Raw genomic sequence first — 23033 nt, 5'->3', positions numbered from 1 at the left:
TATCCTTATTCCTATAAACCGTTGAGCAAGTCTGAGACTAAGATTGGGCCCAGCCGCACCTCGACTCCTCTCTGAGAAGGAGTTTAGAAAGCAAGGGGGTCTGTTCTGAACCTCGGGACTCAACGGAAGGGTCCTCCTCTGTATACACGATCTCTCTGTGAATCATTCCAACTCAGTGTAACTTAATTTCCCTTTATGCACTTCTTCCATGCAGTAATAGAGTGAACCTTGCCATCTTCGAACCTGTAACTAAGTCACTGTTTTGATCAGTTTTGTCTGATCACTTTGTTAATCACTGTTTGAGTGCTATTAAAATACCGCAACCAAATCCTGCGATTTGCCACAAGTAAATTTTAAACAGCTACTAAATCAAACTGTGTAAAGACACTCATTCATGAGAAATTAATATAATCAGCAGGATTTACAAACCTGCATTCGTGACACAAAGCCAGTTTTAGTTTACTAGTTTAGTTTTACTAAACTAAGCTGGGTCTGGCCCTTCCCTCAGGCCTTTCCGGGCCCCAGAGGCCATTTGGGCATGGCAGAGGGGACGGTCCCACCAGTGCCTGACATGGCAAAATGATTTTTTACACAGCTTTGGTTTAGCAGCAATATAGGATTTATTAATATTTTGGAGATGGATCACAAAATTAGGTTATATAGTTCTTAACAGCATTTAAGCATCAGTCCGTTTAACAGAGTGATTCAATGGAAGTTCTTACAATCAAAATAGTGACTTAGTTAAAGATTCGAGAATGGCACAGGTCACCTAAACCTTACAGCAGGGTTGCACACACAGATGGGGTTTAAATCAAATCACACACCTACGCACAGACTGACAAACAGCTCTAAATCAAATTGCACACACACACACACACACACAGAGGTTAACCTGTGATTAAAATTTCCCTTTTTGTGAGTTTCATGAATTACTCACTTATATGTGCCAGCATTCATCAATGGATGGCTGGTGAACCTCCCAAAATCAGACGTTTGGGTCCTCATGAAATTGTTGACAGACGATCCTTCAATCCTTGCAAAATCTACACTGAGAGACATCCCAGCTCAGGGGGAGATACTGGGTCACACAGCCTGCTGCAGTCCCGGAGAGCTCAAAAGGTCTCACTTTTGGATTGCTATCTCTAGGATCTCAAGGTGATTGGCTTTGGTCAGTATTTTAAATTCTGGCCACAATTCATGCCGAGTCATTCTGGTATACAACTCAGGCAGCAGATGGCGCAGGTGTGGCCAGGGAGTGTCTGACACCCAAGTCACTGCACTTGTGACGAAGCACAAGAGGGCTTATTCTGAGATCGCAGGGTGGCCTGGGGAGCTGCACCACCACACCACCACCCTCCTTACAAGACACTCTCTTTGGAAGACCGAGGTGCAATCTCTCAGGAGACGTTAGCTGTCTTAACTCCTGCCTATTTTCAGAGGTTCCCCACCTTTATGGAGCTGGGCCAGAGCCCCCTCAACCTCAAAAATTGTTCTTCAGTTAAACACCAGTGACTGAGTTTCTAATGTCAACTCATTTCTTCATTGCTCTGGTAATGCTTAATAAAGATGCAGAAAGACTCACAAACCCCTGCTCTCTCTTTGTCTGATCTGCCAAAATACAGGTGTTGCGATAGAGATCTCCTGTTCCATGGTCTGTTCGTGCTAGCCACCTGCTTAATTCACAGAAATGTAGAAGCAGCTCTTCCCAGGAAAAGAAAAACAAAACCAAACCAGAAACATCAGTTTTCTAACTGGCATTGGTCCAAAAAGCAAACAACCTGCCTAGCTACAATGGGAAAGGAAAAAGTAAATTTCCTTTTAGCACATAATACTACAGAACAGGACTGTCAAGTGTGTTTTGTAGCTAGTCTGCTTCTTACATTGCTACATTCACATAAGAAAAAAGGAAAAAGAAAAGAAAAAGAAAAAGAAAAAGAAAAAGAAAAAGAAAAAGAAAAAGAAAAAGAAAAAGAAAAAGAAAAAGAAAAAGAAAAAGAAAAAGAAAAAGAAAAAGAAAAAGAAAAAGAAAAAGAAAAAGAAAAAGAAAAAGAAAAAAAATACAAACCTCTCTCAGTTGGGTCATAAGGGAAAGGGGCCCTCAGGGAGCAGGGGGCAGCAGAGGCATCAGCCTGATGTCTTCTGCTTCTGCTAGAAAAACACTTCACAACTTGAGAAGTGAACCTGATCCCAGAGGTTTGGGTTTTCCAGTGGGGAAACAGCATTGCACCTAGTTTGTAGCAGCACGGTATGACACTGATTCTCTTGTACCACCTCTGCCTTTATTCTGTGGTTCTCAGGCTCATCTGAATACATGCTCATCTGACCACTTTGAGGTGGTGCCTTAAAAGAAGGCTTTGGACCCTCCCAAGGACGGTTTGGAACCTTAAAAATGCCTGGCTGGATCCTAGAATTTGCACTTTGGACCCTGAAATTTAGACTTTGCAAACTAAACCTCAGCCTTTGGATGCTCAAAATGAGGCTTTGGAGCCTGAAATGAGGCTTTAGAGGTGAAAAGTAAGACTTTGGAAAGTAAAAATGAGGCTTTGGACCTTCAAAATCCGGCTTCAGGCCTTGAAAATAATGCTCTAGGCCCTTAAAATGAGTCTTTAAACCTGAAAAGCATAAACCTTGGAACTTAGAAATGAGGCTTTGGACCCTAACGAATGAGGGATTGAAACTGTGGGTCCTCAAAAGAGGCCATGGATACCAAAAGACATCCTTGGACCCTACAAATGGGGATTTGGGTCCTAAAACTGGGGCTTTACACCTTAAGAATGGGTCTTTGGACTCTCAAAAAATAAGGCTTTATTATTTCAATTATTAAACTGTTCTTATCTCAACCCAGGAGTGTTTCTCACTCTTACTCCTCCGATTCTCTCCCCCATCCCATCGGGGTAGGGGGAGTGAGCGAGAGGCTGCATGGTGCTTAGTTGCTGGCTGGGGATAAACCACGACATTAACCCTGGGCCCATCAGACCTGTGGTGGTTTACCCTTTGGGCCCATAACATCTAGGGCCCACCACCCTAAGGGTTGTTAACCCTGGGGACCTATCACCCTGGGTGCCCGTCACTTTTAGCTTTGAGGGACCTTGGGGCTGTGGTGCCCACTAAGGTGATCATAACTAGCAACATGCAAAGAAGTCCGTCACCATCCCGGGGGGCACTCAAAGAGGTGTGGCAGGAGAGTCATGTGCTCCTTCCTCTCCACTCAGCACTGATGAGCCCACCCTTTGAACACTGGGTCCAAGTGCTGGCCTCCCAGTACAAGAGAGATGGAGTGACTGTGGGAGTCCAGTAAAGGGCCCCTGAGATGCTCCATGGCTGGGAGCCTCTTGGAGGGGCTGTGTAAGCCAGAACTGTTCAGCATGGTGGAGAAGATTTGGCTGTAGAGGGTCCCACCCAGGTCAGATCTCAGCAGTGGCAGTGACACCCCAACACTGAGCTCCTGGTTCTGGGTAGATCTCTCAGTTTTGGCACTTCAGCAAGATCTTCTAATTCCCAGCCTTGGCACCCTCAGATGCCCACCTAGTCCCCGAGCAATGGCAGCCCCAGCCAACCTCCACCTCCATGCCCAGTTTTATTGCTGAGCATGACATCATATGGTATGGAATATCCCTTTGGTCAGCTAGGGTCAGCTGTCTCAGCTGTGTCCCCTGCCAGCTTCTTGTGAACCCCCAACCTACTCACTGGCGGGGACAGCATGAGGAGCAGAAAAGGCCTTAATGCGGTGTAAGCACTTCTCAGCAATAACTAAACCATCAGTGTGTTATCAACACTGTTTTCAGAACAAATCCGAAACATTGCCCCCTACAAACTACTAAGAAGAAATTTAACTCTATCCCAGCCAAAACCAGTACAGGTGGTTAACCCTGGTTTCCCATCATCCCTTAGGCCCATCACCCTTGGGGTAGTTAAACCTGGGGGCTCATCAACCATGGGTTCATAAACCCCAGCATCCAATCTCCACAGGAGCCCATCACCACTGGGGAGATTAACGGTGTTGGGCCATCATGCCTTTGGCCCATCACCCTCAGGGTGGTTAACCCTAGGACCCATCAGCTTTGGGGTGTTTAACTGTGGGGGTCCATCACGCCTTAGGCCCAGTCACCCTTTGGGTGTTTAACTGCAAGGGCCCATCAGCTTCAGAGCCCCTCAGCTTTGGGGTGTTTAAACTCAGGTGCCCATCACTCCTTGGGCCCATCAGCCTCGAGGTACCTAACCCTGGGTTCCCATCACACTTGGGGTGGATGATCCTGGGAGCCCATCACCCTGGGGACCCACCACCCTTGGGGTGATTAAAGCCCATCAACTATTAGGCCCAACACCACCGAGGTGATTAACCCTGGGGGCCCATCACCACAGACGCCCATCACATTTGGTGTGGTTAACCCTGGGGCTCTTAGGACCATAACCTTCGGGGTGGTTAACCTTGTGGGCCCATCACCCCTTTGGCCAATGACCCTTCCGGCTATTAAGTGGGGCCCATCACATGGGGAGCCATACCCTGACAGCCCAATAACCTACAGACCAATCACCCTTGGGGCACATCTCCTCTTGGACCAAGCTGCTTTGGGGTGGTTAATCCTGGGGACACATCACCCCAGGGGCCCATCATAGAATCATAGAATTGTTTAGGTTGTAAAAGACCTTTAAGACCACCCAGTCCAACCACTAACCTAACACAACCAAGTCCACCACTAAGCCAATTAAGGGTAGAGTAATAATTTCACGTTTCCTGGCTTGGTGGCTGGATTATTTTTTAATGAAAGTAAAAACTAGGAATCATTAAGATTGGAAAGGATGCCTAAGATCATCAGTCCAACCATCAACCCAATACCACCATGCCCACTAAACCATGTCCCAAAGTGCCACATCTACCCGTTTTTCGAACGCTTCCAGGGATGGTGACTCCACCACCTCTCTGGGCAGCCTGTTCCAATGCTTGACCACTCTTTCTGAGAAGAGATTTTTCCTACTATCCAATCTAAACCTCCCCTGATGCAGCTTGAGCCCATTTCCTCTCGTCCTATTGCTAACTACTTGGGAGAAGAGACCAACACCCACCTCACTACAACCTCCTTTCAGGGAGCTGTAGAGAGCGATAAGGTCTCCCCTCAGCCTCCTCTTCTCCAGGATAAACAACCCCAGTTCCCTCAGCCGTTCCTCATCAGACTTGTGCTCCAGACCCTTCACCAGCTTCCTTGCCCTTCTCTGGACACGCTCCAGCACCTCAATGTCTTTCTGGTATTGAGGGGCCCAAAACTGGACACAGTATTCAAGGTGCGGCCTCACCAGTGCTGAGTACAGTGGGACAATCACCTCCCTGCTCCTGCTGGCCACACTATTCCTGATACAAGCCAGGATGCTGTTGGCCCTCTTGGCCACCTGGGCACACTGCTGGCTCATGTTCATCACCCTTGGGGTGGTTAACACTAGCGGCCAATTACCCCTTGGGCCCATTATCCTTGGTGGCTTAACCCTGGGTAACCATCGCTTCTTGGACCTATCACCCTTAGGATGGTTCAACATTTGGGGGCTCATCACCTCTTGGGCCCACCACTTTTAGGGTGGTTAACCCTGGTGGCCCATCAGCCTCGGGGCTTATTGCACTTGGGGTGGTGAAACCTGGTTTCCCATCACCTCTTGGGCCCATTACCCTTGAGGTGTTTAACCATGGGGGCCCACCAACCCTTGGGCTGATCACCTTTTAGGTTGTTAACTCTGGGGCCCCACTGCCCTGGGTTCCACCACTCTTGGTGTGGTTCACCTCAGGGGATATCACGCTTGGGGTGGTTAACCCTGGGGACCCAACAGCATTTCGGCCTATGACTTTTGGGTTGGTTAACCCTGTGCACCAGTCATCTCAGCAGCCCATCACCCATGGGTTGATTAACACTGAGGACTTATCACCCCTAGGCCCCATTATCCTCTGGGTTATTAACCCCTGTGACCACCATCCTTGGGGTGGTTAACCCTGGGGTCTGTCATCCTTGTTGTCGTTAACCTTGGGGACCCATCAATGCATGGACCCATCACTGCTGGGCTACTTAACCCTTGGGTTTCCATCACCTATTTGCCCCCACTGAAATATAATAAACTACACCCTTTAAAACAAACATTCATTGTTATTAGAAGTTCTTTGAAATCTTTCTCCAGAAGTGCATTAGGAAACCTCTCTCTAATGAACTGTACAAGAGTAGAAGACAATTACAGGAAGAGACACAGCTTGTTAGGGCTTGCTTGATGTTAATGAACGCTATGGAGTATTTGGTGCTGAGTCCTTGATGTTCAGGTGCTGAGAGGAGATTGCACAAACCTCTCCAAGGCTCAATGTCAAAAGCAAAGCCCAAAGTACCTTGAAGCATTAATGAGTCCCACTGAGGGCCATTACTGACAAAGCCTCCCAAGGGACTCGTTAGAGCAGAGAACTGGAGGCTGTGATTGCAGGGAGGCAAAGGTAATGTGCAGGCAGCTCAGCTGCTGAGAAACCCCTGGCTTTGTTTGATGAAGCAGAAAGGCCAAGGCCTGACCCCCAGCCCCATGGAAGGCAGATCCTGTCCTTCACACCTTGCTCAGGGCCCTTCCTGGGGCACTGGGCTGTGGGGGGTGTGATGCTGAGTGAAGGCCAACGGTGTGACAGCTCCCAGCCTTCCTGGGGGTGTGCAAGGAGGCCATGAGGCTCCCCCAGTGCCTTAGCACAACGTGTCTGCTCATGGGCCTTGGTGGCAGAGACGATTGTTGTACCCAGGGGCACAAAGGCTTGGGTTCTCTTGGCAACTTCCAGCCTTGCCAGCGCTCTTTGCCATCTCTGACACAGGTTGTCCTGCGCTGTCCCACAGCTGCTTCTTTTTCCCTGCAGGCTGTAGGCACCCACCTCGCTTCCCCACTTTGCTCTCACCCTGGCATTTCCATGCATTCACTGATGTCTGTCCACCCTCACCCTCTGTTCCTTGAAACATGGAGAGATGGACTGATGTCATACTCCTTCTGGAGGACTTCATGTCCCTCAGCACTACCCTTTGAGTGACATTTCTTCCTCCTCATGTCCAATCTCCACCTTCCAAGCTGCACTGTGTGGCAGTGTTTCTCTCTCCTGCTCTTTCCTATGTGCAAGGAAAGCTCCAGCATGTGGGAAACAACCTTCAAGCAGGCATCCCAACCCATTAGCCTTCTTGTGGCTTTTCAGCTCACCAGACAGAAGGAACCTCACCATCATCTGGTTTAAACTAAAGAAGAATAGATTTAGACTGGACATAAGAAAGAAATTTTTTACAATAAGGGTTGTCAGGCACTGGAACAAGTTGCCCAGAGAGGTAGTGGAGGCCCCATCCCTAGAAACATTCCAGGTCAGGTTGGATGGGGCTCTGAGCACCCTGATCTGGTTAAAGCTGTCCCTGCTCACTGCAGGGGAGTTGGGCTGGGTGAGCTCTAAAGGTCCCTTCTGACCGAAAGTATTTTATGATTCTATGATTCTATGATCTTCCAAGCCTGCTGCTGCCCTTTCAGCTTCTTGGATAGACATGACCAAGCTGCATGCCTGCTGCTGTCCCATCATGTACTCAGGCAGAAGAGACATGACAACCAAAAGAGAAGCCCCCTTCCTGCAGTGAGCCTCGGTCCTTGGGCAGAAAGCATCTCCCAGTCAATGTGCCAACCAGGTGCCTTCTGCTGGCCTGTCAGAGACGCTGGCAGATGTGCGCTTAAAAGCACAGATCCCACCTGTGAGTCAAGGGCTGACCTATCAGCTGTTTCAGAAAGAAGTGACCTCACAGTCCCTTTCCCAGACACATTCCTGCTGTTGGCCTATCACCTCCAGAGGCAGAAGTGACCTCACAGCCTCCTTCATAGCCATTGGCTTCCTACTGTATTAGGAGCTCCCAAGACACAAGTGACCACATGATGCTGTACCCAGCCATCACCCTCCTTGTGGCCCAGTACATGAGCAGACAAAAGTAAGCTTGTTTCATCAACTTGATCCAATACATTGCCTACCATGGTTTGAGTGGAGGAACGTTGCTCAGAGGAACTGCTGTATTTATATTGGTGCATCTTATATGTCTACTTCTGCCTCTCTGTTTTTCCTTCTTCCTCTCTCTACTCTGTCTTCAGAAAGATCTCCAAGGAAAAGATTCATTGAATCACAGAATAACTCAGGTTGGAAAAGACCCCTGAACATCATCTTGTCCAGCTCTCCTGCTCAAAGCAGGCTAAGGAGATGAGGTCACCTCAGCGCTCTGCCCAGTTTGGCATCATCCACAAAGGAGCTGAAAAGGCTGCGTCACATTGTTTAGGGAGTTAATAAAGACATTGAACAGTGCTGGCGCAGGTGCTTGCACTGAGGGATGCCACTAGGAAGTGGCCACGAGGAGGACTCTACCACTGGTGACATTTGGGCTTGAGCCACCAGCCAACTTCCGACCCACTACATCATCCATTGCTTCACTCCAGGTATCACCAATCTGGCTATAGAGACCATAGAATCATAGAATCATTTAGGTTGGAAAAGACCTTTAAGATCATCCAGTCCAACCATTAACCTACACTACCACGTCCACACTAAAACAATTAAGGGTAGACTAGACTAAACCATGTCCCGAAGTGCCACATCTACCTGTTTTTTGAACACTTCCAGGGATGGTGACTCCACCACCTCTCTGGGCAGCCTGTTCCAATGCTTGACTACCCTTTCCGTGAAGAAATTTTTCCTAATATCCAACCTAAACCTCCCTTGGCACAGCTTGAGCCCATTTCCTCTCGTCCTATCGCTAACTACGTGGGAGAAAAGACTAACACCCACCATGGGAAACCAGTCAACACCCTTGCTAAGGTCCAGGTACAAAACATCCCCTTCTTTCCCCTACCAATCCAGGTTCAGCAATCCCTGTCTTGTCCTACAAAGACGTGCAAGTGCCTGCAGGAGAATTTGGCCATTAACCTTTGCAGGGACTGAAGTGAGGTTGACCAACCTGTGATTCTCCCAAGGTTCTTCCTTGTACTTCTGGAAGAAAAGTTTGATGCCTGCCTTTTTCAAGGAGCCCAGCACATCTCTGATTGCTGTGACACATTGGAGGGCACAATCCAGAAAGGGTGACGTGAGCAGACAGCAGCATTTGCCATGAGCCTGTCCAAGGTGGGTGAGATGAATCTCACTGGCACAGTGGGGTTTCTTCCTGGAGTCACACCCAGGAAGGGCAGGGCCCCCTGAGGTGTCCCCATTGGAGCTGGCCTCCTGCACTCCTCACTCACACAGGGCTGTGCAGAGGCACGAGTCCTGCCCTTGCACATGCGCAGGCCATGCACTGCAGCAGGCATCATGACCCTCTGGCCTCCTGCTGCCACTGCCAGAGGCTGGGAGGCACCTCAGCCCTGCGGTGGGTCGCCCTGCTCTGCACCCATCTGAGATGCACCATGGCAGGGGGAATGGACACAGGCACCTCGGGTCAAGGGAGCACATCCCAGTGCTGCATTCAGGTGGTTTCCCTGGGGACATTACTCTCCAGGTGCAGTGACCTGGAGGCACTGCCTGTCCCCACTGGCCTTCATGGCACCTCTGGCAATAGCTGATGCCATTTGTGCTCACTCGGGTTCATCTCCCCACATGCACACCATGGGCATGCTTAAGTCTCCTCTGGACAAACAACGTGTCCGAGGTGGAGTGACAGGCTGGTGCTGGGAAGGGTGGTTGCAAGGGGCTGCTCTGTGACCATTGCCCTGGGGCACCTTGCCCGCGGTGTCCAGCAAACAAGGACACAGAGCAGACCCTGCTCTGCTGGTCCTTCAAGGTGATCCCTGGAGGCCTGGCTGTGCAAGGGACACTGCTGTGTGCCCCCGTCCTGCACACTCACACACTTGACCTCTTCACTGGTGTTTCCCTCAACACAGCACTTGCTTGAGTGTCTCCTTGAGAGCAACTCTGAAAGCAGACCTAAGGCTTCAGGCCCCGCCCTGAGGAGATCACCTTTCTTTATGGAAACGCTGGTATGGAGGCCAGCTCTGTCACAGAAGTGCCCATGGCCTGTCCCTGCCTGCGGTCACAGCACTACCACGCAGCACGCCTGTGACCAAGCTGCCAGAGCACTCAGGCCTTACAGCAACGCAAGGGATCAGAATGAGAGTGTAGAAGGGGAAAGAGAAAAGCCCTGGAAGAGCAAGGGCTGGTGCTGCCTGGCAGTGCTGCCATGCCAGCACTCTTTTCCCCTCCACCCCCTGCAGCTCCAAAAAGCTCTTGGAGGAGGGATCTTGAGACAAAAAAATTGACTGAAGGGCGCTTTATTGTGTTTAAACACAGAGAGAGATCAGGGCTCCACATTTACACAGCTACTCAGTCAAAATATCAAAACAAAGAGTGAATTTGAAAGGCGATGAGAACATTATTATCACAAGTAAAAACACAACACAAACAACAAAAAATACAGACCACAGGTGTTGTAATGTGATGAGTTACATTGTAACTGCTACACAGAAATTTATTGCTCAATACACATTCTCAAGCTCACTCTCACGCTCGGCACAGACCACCTCCCAGAGTGCAAAAGTGCAGTGACTTCTACCACAGAGTAAGGGAATGAGTATTGGGAGTGCTGGGAGGCAAGGCAAGGGCAGATGCCCAGAGTGTGTTTGGCTGTGAAAGCAGTGTCAAGGGAAGGTGAGGACCAGCAACAGCTCTCAGCCCTTAGAGGTAGCGTGCAGCAGAAATCACTTGGGATAATGAAGAGCAGGATAAAGAAATTTCTCCTGGGGGCACAGCAATGCAATACACTTTTTGAGTGGGCATCCATAAGGCACATTGACCACATCCCTCTCTGCAGTCTCCTGCCACTGAAGCAACAACGAAAGCCAAGCAGGAAATTATTTTCATACTCTTCCGTCCACCAAAAAAATGAAAGTTTATAACAAACCAAAAGTGTTCTTAGGGAAAGAGGCAGTTTTGATAACACAACTGCCATGTGCCATTCCCACTCCTCCATTTCCATCCTTTGCTTTCTGGTTTGGGATTGTTTTGAAATCAAAATGGATTAAGTCTCCTTTTTAATTAAGAAGAAAAAAAGACCAATGGCCAATTCCAAAGCTAATTGAATTGGGGCGATTCAGACAACAGCTGCAAAAATCCTCCACTTTTCACATTTTTATCAGCATATAGATACTTCAGATATTTTCAGAAAACATTTTCTCACTTTATTTCCTACTTCTAAACAGAGCTTGGATTACTTAAAATCAATAGCACAGAACAAATATTAGTTATCACCTTTCTTCAGATGGACTGAGCGATCCCTTGCCCTATTTCAAGCTGACAGGGAGTCCCCAAATAGCCCAGAGGGGGAATGAAGAGCAGCACTTCACCTTCTGAAGTGCTCATATAGAGACCTAACAGTGTGTATAATAAATTGTTGGATTTTATAAAGATTTGCATGGCATACTGCAGCAGACACATGTAAGCTGTGCTTTAACAGGAAAGGATGTTGAAGCATGAAAAATGCATTTTCTTTCAACTATCACTTTATGTTCCCTGCTGCACAAAACTCAGAGTAGAGCCATGACACCCATGCAAGGCTTAATGTCTTCATTCAAAGCAGCTCTGGTGTTGGTCCATTGGTCTCTCTTGCAATGCCAATTTATGGTGTAAAGACACAGTCTCTGTGTGGTATCTGCTCTACAGCCTAGGAAATTTAACCTGTCTCTCAACACCCCTGCATTTCCACTCTGCTCTGGCCCACAAACCTGTGCACCTTCACATCTGTTTGCCTATACAAGCTGCCACCAAGCTGTTCATCCCTCTCTCCTCCCTCACCTGCTTCAGAAATCATTAGCACAATTCTTCCTTATTTCTGTTTTTGGGGTTTGGGGAGATATTTTTGCTTCCCCCTCCGCTTTTTTTTTTTTTCTTCTGTGTTTTGGTATTTGTTTGTTTCAATGTGTTTTGCACACTGCTCAACTGAGCCCAGATAAGCATTGTGACAAGCCACGGCAGAGCTGGAAAAGAATGGCCTATTGCACAGGAACGCTCTCAGGAGCCTGTATTTTACAGTGACTGCTATTTTTGATGAGCACAATTATGTCCTGGGAAAGCATAAGGCTTCCCTGCTTCATGAGAAATTTGGAAGTACTGAGTACTAACACAGGTTAATAGGAAGCTGGATTTTGATAAGACTACATCCTTCCCTGAAACAAAAGCAGGGACTGATACAATATAACCCTGTTTACAGAAACCAGACAAAACCCAAGTGAAGTCAGAAGCCAAGAAGGAGAGGGTGACTTCGCTGACAAGACTAATACCCACTACTGCTGTGCTCAATTGCAGCAACTTGACGCTTTTGCAGTTTTTTGGGGACATGGCTGTTTCCCAGAGCTCCCATCAAGTCAGGCTGTTCCTCAGAACCTGTCAGCTACAGGAATGAGCACAAATGAGCAAGGGAGGTGCAGCATTGTGTGGGGTTGCACAGTGCCTTCACTTTTGCAGCACATAAAAACCCCTTCCCTTTGCAATCCTGCAGCCTGGCTTTCCCTCCCACTTCTGCAACCTCTCACCAAAACTCCCACAGCAGGGTTTTCTAGAGCCTCTGGGGCAGTATTTTCCACCTGACTTTCCTATTCTGTTGTTCCCATGGTTTTGCATGCTCCAATGTTATGGCAGGTTCCTCCTTGGAAGCAATTCCCACTGGTGTGAGAATAACCCCCTCTTTCCCCCCTTTCATCTATCCCTTACTTTGTGGCTTTTAGTTTACATTAACAGAAAAAATAAGTCTTGGTAGACAATAGTCCTTTAAATATAAAGTATTTATGCTGCCAGCATTTCCTGCAGGGTCAACTCATGCTTGCCCCAGTCTCCTGCTGCACACACTACAGCTAACGGAGGGTCAGCACTCAGAGGCAGGGGAGGAGGGACACCCAGCTAGCTTTGACCCCAGGGCTGGGGGAAAGGGATGGGGAGGGATGAGATTTGGGGGACTGGCTTGGCTGTCATTGCTAAAAGCTGACAACACTCAGTTTAGCACTTGGCCAGCAGGAAAGTGTCAGTGCCTACTGACTTTCACGACCGACTAAATAATTCACAATTGACCAGCTAACAAGAGAATTAAAATTCAACAGCAGATCTGAGCTTTGGCTTTCTTCTTTAACTGCATGAACAGCCTTTCAACAGCCTGTGAAGGGAGAGACTGAGAAAGCCTCACTGTTGTCTGAGAGGCAGCACGGAGACAGCAAGAGGAAATCAGAGAAGACCAAAAAAAAGCCAGTAATCACCAAGTAGTGCAGGGGCTGGAAAGGAGCTGCTGGTGGTCCTGGGCATCATCTTGCCTGACATTCAGGCCACGCTGTGTCGAGCCCAGAGAGAGGAGAGACGTGATGAACAAAGGGAGGCTGAAGCCCAGTTTAATAAACAGATGTAGAACATTGTTCCCCAGTTTACCGCAGGTCTAAGAAAGCACCCTGCTTTGCTGAGACCATGGCTGCCTGGAGCCCCTCTGTGAGGTAGCAAGCCCTCATCTTAGAATCATAGAATCGTTTAGGTTGGAAAAGACCTTTAAGATCATCCAGTCCAACCATGAACCTACACTACCAAGTCCACTCTAAACCAATCAAGGGTAGACTAGACTAAACCATGTCCCAAAGTGCCACATCTGCCCATTTTTTGAATGCTTCCAGGGATGGTGACTCCACCACCTCTCTGGGCAGCCTGTTCCAATGCTTGACCACCCTTTCCATAAAGAAATTTTTCCTAATTTCCAACCTAAACCTCCCCTGATGCAGCTTGAGGCCATTTCCTCTTGTCCTATCACTAACTACTTGGGAGAAGAGACCAACACCCACCTCACTACAACCTCCTTTCAGGCAGTTGTAGAGAGCAATAAGGTCTCCTCTCAGCCTCCTCTTCTCTAAGCTAAACAATCCCAGTTCCCTCAGCTGCTCCCCATCAGCCCTGTGCTCCAGACCCTTCACCAGCTTCCTTGCCCTTCTCTGGACACACTCCAGCACCTCAATGTCTTTCTTGTATTGAGGGGCCCAAAACTGGACACAGGATTCCAGGTGCGGCCTCACCAGCGCTGAGTACAGGGGAACAATCACCTCCCTGCTCCTGCTGGCCACACTATTCCTGATACAAGCCAGGATGCTGTTGGCCTTCTTGGCCACCTGGGCACACTGCTGGCTCATGTTCAGCCAGCTGTCTACCAACACCCCCAGGTCCTTTTCCGCCAGGCAGCTTTCCAGCCACTCCTCCCCAAGCCTGTAGCGCTGCATGGGGTTGTTGTGCCCGAAGTGCAGGACCTGGCACTTGGCCTTGTTAAACCTCATACAGTTGGCCTCGGCCCATCGGTCCAGCCTGTCCAGGTCCCTCTGCAGGGCCATCCTACCCTCCAGCAGATCGACACTCCCACCCAGCTTGGTGTCGTCTGCAAACTTACTGAGGGTGCACTCAATCCCCTCATCCAGATCATCGATAAAGATATTAAACAAGGCTGGCCCCAAAACTGAGCCCTGGGGAACACCGCTCGTGACCGGCTGCCAACTGGACTTAACTCCATCGACCACAACTCTCTGGGCTCGGCCACCCAACCAGTTTTTTACCCAGGGAAGAGTACGTCCCTCCAAGCCATAAGCTGCCAGCTTCCCAAGGAGAATATTGTGGGAGACGGTGTCAAAAGCTTTGCTAAAGTCCAGGTAAATGACATCCACAGCCTTTCCTTCATCCACCAGGTGGTTCACCAGGTCATAGAAGGAGATCAGCTTAGTCAAGCAGGACCTGCCTTTCATGAACCCATGCTGGCTGGGCCTGATCCCCTGGCTGACCTGCACTTGCCTGTTGAGTTCACTCAATAGGAACCGCTCCATAATCTTTCCCGGCACCGAGGTCAGGCTGACAGGCCTGTAGTTCCCCGGGTCCTCCTTCTGGCCCTTCTTGTAGATGGGCGTCACGTTGGCAAGCCTCCAGTCATCAGCGACCTCCCCTGTTAACCAGGATTGCTGATAGATGATGGAAAGTGGCTTGGCAAGCTCCTCTGCCAGCTCCCTCAGTACTCTCGGGTGGATCCCATCTGGCCCCATAGACTTGTGAGCATCCAGGTGGCATAGCAGGTCATTAACTGCTTCCTCCTGGACTATGAAGGCTCCAATCTGGTCCCCATCCCTATCCTCTAGCTCAAGGGCCTGAGTACCCTGGGGATGACTGGTCTGGCTGTTAAACACAGAGGCAAAGGCGGCGTTAAGTACCTCAGCCTTTTCCTTGTCCTTGGTGACAACGTTCCCCCCCACATCCAGCAAAGGATGGAGATCCTCCTTGGCTCTCTTTTTATTGCTGATGTACTTATAAAAGCATTTTTTATTATCTTTTACAGCATTGGCCAGATTGAGTTCTTGCTGGGCTTTTGCTTTTCTAATTTCCTCCCTGCATGACCTGACAAGATCCCTGTACTCCTCCTGAGTTGCCCGCCCCTTCTTCCAAAGGCGGTAGACTCTCCCTTTTTCCCTGAGTCCCCGCAAAAGCTCCCTATTCAGCCAGGCCAGTCGTTTCCCCTGCCGGTTCATCTTACGGCACACAGGGACAGCCTGCTCCTGCGCCCTTAAGACTTCCTTCTTGAAGAAGGCCCAGCCTTCCTGGACCCCTTTGCCTTTCAGGACTGCCTCCCAAAGGACTTTCCCAACCAGCGTCCTCAACAGGCCAAAGTCTGCCCTCCGGAAGTCCATCGTAACAGTTTTGCTGCCCCTCCGCTTGGCATCACCCAGAATCGAGAACACTATCATATCGTGGTCTCTAAGCCCAAGACGGCCTCCGACCATGACACCTCCCACAAGCCCTTCTCTGTTAGTAAACAGCAGGTCAAGCGAGGCACCTCCCCTGGTAGGCTCGCTTACCAGCTGTGTCAGAAAGTTATCCCCCACACACTCGAGGAGCTTCCGAGACTGTTGCCTCTCTGCTGTATGGCATTTCCAGCAGATGTCCGGCAAGCTGAAGTCCCCCACAAGAACAAGGGCTAGCGATTGCGAGACTTCTGCCAGCTGCTTATAGAATGCGTCATCTACCTCTGCATCCTGGTTGGGTGGTCTATAGCAGACTCCCAACAGGACATCCGCCTTGCTGGCCTTCCCCCTCATCCTTACCCATAAGCACTCTACCTTGTCATCACCACTGTCCAGCTCTATGCAGTCAAAACACTCCCTAACATACAGAGCCACCCCACCACCTCTCCTTCCCTGCCTATCCCTTATAGCCCTCCAGTGCAGCACTCCAGTCATGAGAGTTGTCCCACCACGTTTCTGTGGTGGTGACTATGTCATAGCCATCCTGCTGCACAAGGGCTTCCAGCTCCTCCTGTTTGTTACCCATGCTACGTGCATTGGTGTAAATGCACTTGAGCCGGGCTATCGATTTCGCCCCCAATGTTGCCATACTGCCCCTGGGCTCCTCACTAGCGGGCCCGTTTATATCCCCTTCCCCCTTCAAACCTAGTTTAAAGCCCTCTCAATGAGTCCCGCCAACTCATGGGCAAGGATCCTTTTCCCCCTTGGAGACAGCCGATCTCCATCAGCCGCCAGCAGGCCCGGTGCCGTGTAAACCTCCCCATGATCGAAAAACCCCAAATTCCCCCGATGGCACCAGCCTCTGAGCCACCTGTTAATCAGGTGAGTTTTCCCAGTCCTTTCAGCACTCTTAACTGCCACTGACGGGATTGAGGAAAACACTACGGGCGCTCCCGATCCTGCGACCAATCACCCCAGTGCCCTGAAGTCCCTCTTCATTGCTTTAGGACTTCTCTCTGTAATCTCATCACTGCCCACCTGTACAACCACCAGCGGGTAATAATCGGAGAGCCTCATGAGGTCGGGGAGTTTCCTAGTGACGTCCTTAACCCGGGCCCCAGGGAGGCAGCAGGCTTCCCTGTGGGATGGGTCCGGACGGCAGATTGGGCCCTCAGTTCCCCGCAGGAGGGAATCACCCACCACAATTACCCTCCTTTTTTTCTTAACAGGGGCAGTCATAATCCGTGGGGGTGACTGACTGGCCCTCGGCAACCCCCTGGCTGGACCTTCACCTTCACCTCCCTCCGCACTTGCCTGGCCCTCAACTTCCAGGGCCCCATATCTGTTGTGTAGGGGCAGCTGGGAAGGTGAGGGAGGCCAGGAGGGGATTCGCCTGCCTCCCCGGGCAGGGACCTGTTTCCATTCCCCCCCATCTCTTGGATCCCCTCCTTCTGCTTGCTGGCAAGAGGGCAGGGGAACCTCCGCTCCTTGTGGGGCCTCCGCCTGCTGCCCTGGCCCCAGGGACGGGAGGGTGCGTCTCCACCAATCCATCTCCCTCTCACACTCCCTGATACTCCTCAGCCTTCCCACCTCCTCCTTCAGCTCTGCCCCCAGGCTGAGGAGATCATCTCCCTGGTCACAGCCAAGACATTTGCCGTCTCCGCTGCCCTGCGGTACGAGCGACAGGCTCAGGCACTCCCTGCAGCCGGCGACCTGGACAGCTGCATGTTTGTGCGGGAGCTCCGTCTGGGTCACTGCATTCCTTCTGGCGGCGGCTTTCAGGCAGGTGGTGACCACAGCTGCCAGGTGTTCTCCTGGGCGGACAATGAGCACTGCCTGAGTTTCCCTTTGGAACTGGGAGCGGGGGCACTCGGCCTTCCCCACGCGCCCTGACCGCGCGAACCGCCGCGCGAACTGACGCGCCACGCCCTGTCTGCCCATCCTGTTCGCCATCATCCTGGTCGCTCGCGCTCCCTGGGGGCTGCTTTTATAGGTGGGGGTTTGGCCGCCGTCACTCCTGGCCCTGCCCATGCTGCCTCAGAGCTGCCCCACGTCAGCAGCTCGCCCTTTCCCGCTCTTCCCCGCTCTAGGCAGGGGCTGGGCTGCCCGCTCTCGCCCTGCGCCTTTTGCCGCCTCAGCAAGGGTGCCCCGGCACGAGCATCCGCTCCCGAGCCCTTCGCCTCGGAGACTGTCTTGAAAATGTGTTAGAGACAGCAGGGAACAGGAGGATGGTTCAGATCCTCCTTGGCCAGCAACAAAGCACTGCAGGATTATTAATGAAGCACAGCAGTCAGGAAAGGGCAGAAGGCAAAATAGAAACACTGACGGGTTGTGCAGAGGGCTGTAAGTGTATCTGGCCCCATCTGCTGGGACCCACTGCTTGAAGAGGATGAAGGGTTTCCATCTTCTGCTCCTTCTCCTCCCTTCCCTACCTGCAAAATCTTGCCCCGGGTAATGGCCGATTAAACACTGCATACTGCGTTATTTAAGACACTGTTGCTGTGATACAAAGCTAACCTTTCAGAGGCAATACCTGACAAAAACAAGCACACAGAGATACTTAGAGCTCCTGGAGAAGGAATTTAAATTGGTCAGAAAGAGCCTCTGAAAAATAAAAATCAATGACAAAGTCCATTTTGAAAGCAACCCCATGGAGAACTGGTTTTCCTCACATGATCCTCCCCATTGGCCTAAAATACACTCAAATATGTTTTTTTGCAAGAAAAGCTAACTCAACAAATCCCCTTTGCTTATGATCTTCTGGGTTTTCTCCTAGAAATGAGGGAGGATACCCAGAAAAGGGGCACATACCACTTTTTGTTTACTGGCTTTGTAATGCCAGTACTTTGGAAAAAACTAACATCATAAACTTTTATTATGATGCTTCAGGGTGAACCGACTAAGTAAGCTGCAAGGATTGCTGCAGGATTTATGATCCAAAATCCTTGCGGTAGTTAGCAGGTCTGAAGGGTGAATTCTTCCTGGATGTTAGGACAGGTCTATTTACTTCTGTGTGACCCACAGTCAAAAGGCAAAGGAAAGCTTAGAAGGGACAGGTTCTGTTCAAGGGCAGGATGAAGACAGGAAGCCTATATGGAGAAAAGGAGGGTAAGAGGGAAGATGGTGTCCCATTTTTCTTGTGAAAATTCTGAAAATCAAGATGTCTAAAGGTTTACTACCCACCAGAAACAGCATGAGTAGCTCCAGCAAATTTCAGCCCTGCTTTCTTGCAATTTCCCATCACTAGCAGGCTAGCAGTCCTGCTGGAGGAGTAATTGCAGGAGACCAGCTCTTCAGGAACAGAGAATCCCAGCTGCACTTTTCCTCGCCACAAGTTAAGAAAATACATTAGACTATTTATTTAAATCATAAGCTTTCCTTGGGTAATGACTGTCCCATCCTGAGCATGCACAGCACTTACCACCCAGCTGCTAATTGCTAGTTTTCATTTGGGTCCAATAGAGACAGTTTTGGGGGAAAAAAAGTATTGAGGAGAGACTCACATAAAATTAGTTAGGTCAGCTTCTGTGAAAGGGGTTGTAGCTTTCTCTGCATGGGTAATCTTGCCTCCCTGAGCTCTCCCCTCCTCTCTTCTCATTTTAACAGTTTTATTTTGTGGAGCTACAAAACCTTTCTTCTCCTGCTCAGCACTGGGTTAACAAATGCAGGAGGCATGTATTAACAGTATTCTTTGGAGACCACCTACAGCAGTGGGATGAATAATGGGCCTCCAACCATTACTAATTTATAGCCCAGAAATACGGTGTATGAATATTTTTGAAATGTAAAACCATTAGTCACACTTAATAGTTTATTTGAACTAAAACCATATTATTAACCCCTCATTATTTTACCTGGTATATGTTAGACCACTTATCTCAGGGGTTACCTTAGCCACCTGCTGAGTGCCTTTGATTGGAGTGTTTGCAGTAGTCAAAGTTAAAGACTTACAAAAAGAAGTATGCTCTGACTAAAGAGGAACCTGGGCAAAATTGTCCATCATTGTATTCTTTCAGTCAATGCTGCAGCTGTTGGGTGAATGGTAGATCGGTCCCCTCATTGGTCTCTGAGGAAGTGCCCTTAACATAGAGTCCTTAGGCTTCACCATAAAATCACATGAAAATGAAGGTTTGGAAGGGCCTCTGGAGGTTTCTCGTCCAACCTCCAGCTCAAAGTGGGTCCAGTCAGGATCACGGCCTTGTCCAGATGGGTGTTGGAGATCTCCAAGGACAGAGAGGGTGTGAAGAAGATGGAGCCAGGCTCTTCTCAATGACAGGACAAGAGGCAATGGGCACAAACTGAAACACGGGAGGTTATATTTGAACATCAGGAAACACTTTTTCACTGTGAGGGTGACTGAGCCATGGCACAGGTTGCCCTGAGAGGTTGTGGAGTCTCCATCCTTGGGCATATTCAAAAGCCACCTGGACATAGTCCTATGAAAATCTAGGTGACCCTACTTGAGCAAGGGGTTGGACAGTCCTATGAAAATCTAGGTGACCCTACTTGAGCAAGGGGTTGGACCAAATGGTTCCAGAGGTCCCTTCCAACCTCAACCATTCTGAAATTCTGCGAGACTTCTTGGAAGCCAACAAGTCTATGTGAAGCTCTGCTCTGCTTTCTGAACTGATACAAAAACTACAGACATCTGATTTCCAGAAACACCTACAGAGCAGCCAGTACTCTCCAAACCACATTCAGCCTCTCCCCGCACCACCATATATGCAAGGACACAGTGCAGGGCAGTTCCCAGCAAGACCGTCTCCAAGCATCCTGTTCCTGTCCCCCAGTGCTAGAGCTAAGTGTCTGGGAACCTTTGTCTTCCTCCAGGGGGACTTTGACTGTGAAAGGACCTCCATCATCATCAGGTTAGCACTTCTCTATGCTGCAGTGCCTGCTCAGCCCAGTCCCTCTGAGCACCAGGATTGCCCATCCAGTATGCTCCGCTCTGGGTGACCCTGTGATGCAAAGGCACAGGCTGTTTCATGTGATGAGGTAAGGTGCACAGATAAAAGCACTGGGAACCAGGACTCCCAGGTTCTCTCTTTGCTGCTAGAGGATTTGTCTTGGTGGCTAAAGCAGGAATGGGGAAGGCTGACTTTCTCCCAAACCCTCCTCAGTGTCAGGGAGCAGCAAGGGTGGCTGCTTCATGAGGAAAGAGGAGCAGGAGCTGAGCAAGGTAACGACACAGGCAGAGGTGGTGGCCTCACCAACAAGGATGCAGTCCCACACATCCTAGTAAGGTTGGTAGGACAGACCCAGTGAGACCTTCAGCTTAAAAGCCAAATTCAATCAAAGGCAGGGGGAGTCCCCACTGAGCTTCTTAGCAGCACCTCCTCAAACAGCTCTTTTCAAAGCTGAATGCCTGCACCAGACCTAAGCTGACCCTGAACCAGGCAGCCAATCCCCCAGGAAGAGGGGGATGCACTCAAGCCCTGCCACTGCACCTCTGGGTGACACAAGGTAGGTCCCGGCCCTTCTCTGTTCTTCTATTTCCCCATCTGGGTAGTGGGGTGGACACATCCCTGAGCTCAGATCAGACAGCAAGCACTTGTGGGTACAGCGAGCAATTGCTCTTTGAGCCAGGCATTCCTGCTGGTGTGCTGCCAGCTGGAACCAGCACCCTTCTTCAGTTTGGAGCAGAGGGTCAGAACTTCCCAGCAACCCCCATCTCTTGCTGTCTTCCCCTGTCCCTTCGCGTGGTGGCTCCAGAAGACCCCAGCCCAGGGCACGTGCACCACTCTGCTAAAATGCCATCCCCTCCTCCTGCTCCCTCTGCTTCAGCCACTTCTGTCCTGAGCGTTCCCTGTGCAATGTGAGCAGAGCCCTTTCCCTAGGTAACTCTAATTGCCACTACAGGCCTACGGGATCCTGATTGCTCTGGGTCCGAACTTCACTGGTTTACCTAAACAACCAAATCTGGCACATTGCTAACCCTTTTACAACAAATAATTTACATAATTTGAGGATTTACCCTCAACCTGAGCTGAAAAGTGCATTCTAAGTGCATTAATACCATCCACATAGGTTAGAACCAGTATCTCTTCTGCCTCTGTAACTCCTAACTACTGATATCTACAGGAAAAAGTGTTACAGCCCTCTGATCGAATGTGGTACTAAGTTCCACTTGTCTGTAACAGCTTTTAACCCACAGTTAGGGGTTGCAAAATTAGAAAGACCTATTGCAAATGTGTCCTGGTTTTGGCTGGGATAGAATTAATTATCTTCCTAGTAGCTGGTATAGCGCTGTGTTTTGGATTTAGCATGAGAATAATGCTGATAACACCCTGATGTTTTAGTTGTTGCTAAGTAGTCCTTACACTAGTCAAGGACTTTTTCAGCTTCCCATGCTCTGCCAGCTGCACAAGAAGATGGGAGGGGGCACAGCCAAGACAGCTGACCCAAACTGGCCAGAGGAATATTCAATAACATATGACATTATGCTTAGTATATAAACTGGGGGGAGTTGGCCGGGAGGCAGTGATTGCTGCTTGGGGACTGTCTGGGCATCAGTCCGCAGGTGGTAAGCGGTTGCATCACTTGTTTTTCCTGGATTTTGCTTCTCTCTATATATTTTGTTGTTTTCCTTTTTTAAATTTTTAAAAATTTATTATTATTGTTGATGTTATTATTTTATTTCAATTATTAAACTGTTCTTATCTCAACCCATGAGTTTTCATACTTTTGCTCTTCCAATTCTCTTCTACATCCCACAGGGCAAGAGGATGAGCGAGTGGCTGTGTGGTGCTTGGTTGCCAACTGGGGCTAAACCACGACACAAGAGATTTAGGAAAAGCCATTAATGAAACCACAGATAGTATTATAACCCAACAGGAAGACATCAAATTATTATCACAAATGGTAATACAGAATAGATTAGCCCCAGACCACCTTTTAGCAGCACAGGATAGAGTATGTGCATTATTGAATAAAAGCTGCTGGGGATTTTATGTAAATCAAGACCAGAAAAATGAAACTGATAGAAACAAGATAAAGACTCATTTCAAAATATTACATGAAGTAAGGCAGAGATCTTGCCTAAATCCATTTGGGTGGTTAACCACTTGGCTCCCAGATGTAGGCAGAGGACTGCAAACTAAAAGGATTTGGGTTGGTGTATTCACTATCTTGTTTGGCTTTGTAATTATATGTGTGTGTTTACAGGCTTGTATTACCTTATGCGCTTGACTAACAACTTCATGAATCATACAGTGTGATCCTGATGGTAAAAAGAAAAGGAGGGGCTGTTAGGAAAAAAAAAAAAAATCTCATTACCTAACTATTGCACCAATTTGTCTTGA

The sequence above is a fragment of the Pelecanus crispus genome, chromosome 25 (genome assembly GCF_030463565.1).
Source record: "Pelecanus crispus isolate bPelCri1 chromosome 25, bPelCri1.pri, whole genome shotgun sequence".
Lineage (NCBI taxonomy): Eukaryota > Metazoa > Chordata > Aves > Pelecaniformes > Pelecanidae > Pelecanus > Pelecanus crispus.
The sequence above is the reverse complement of the archived record's forward strand: the minus strand, read 5'-3'. Positions refer to the sequence as shown.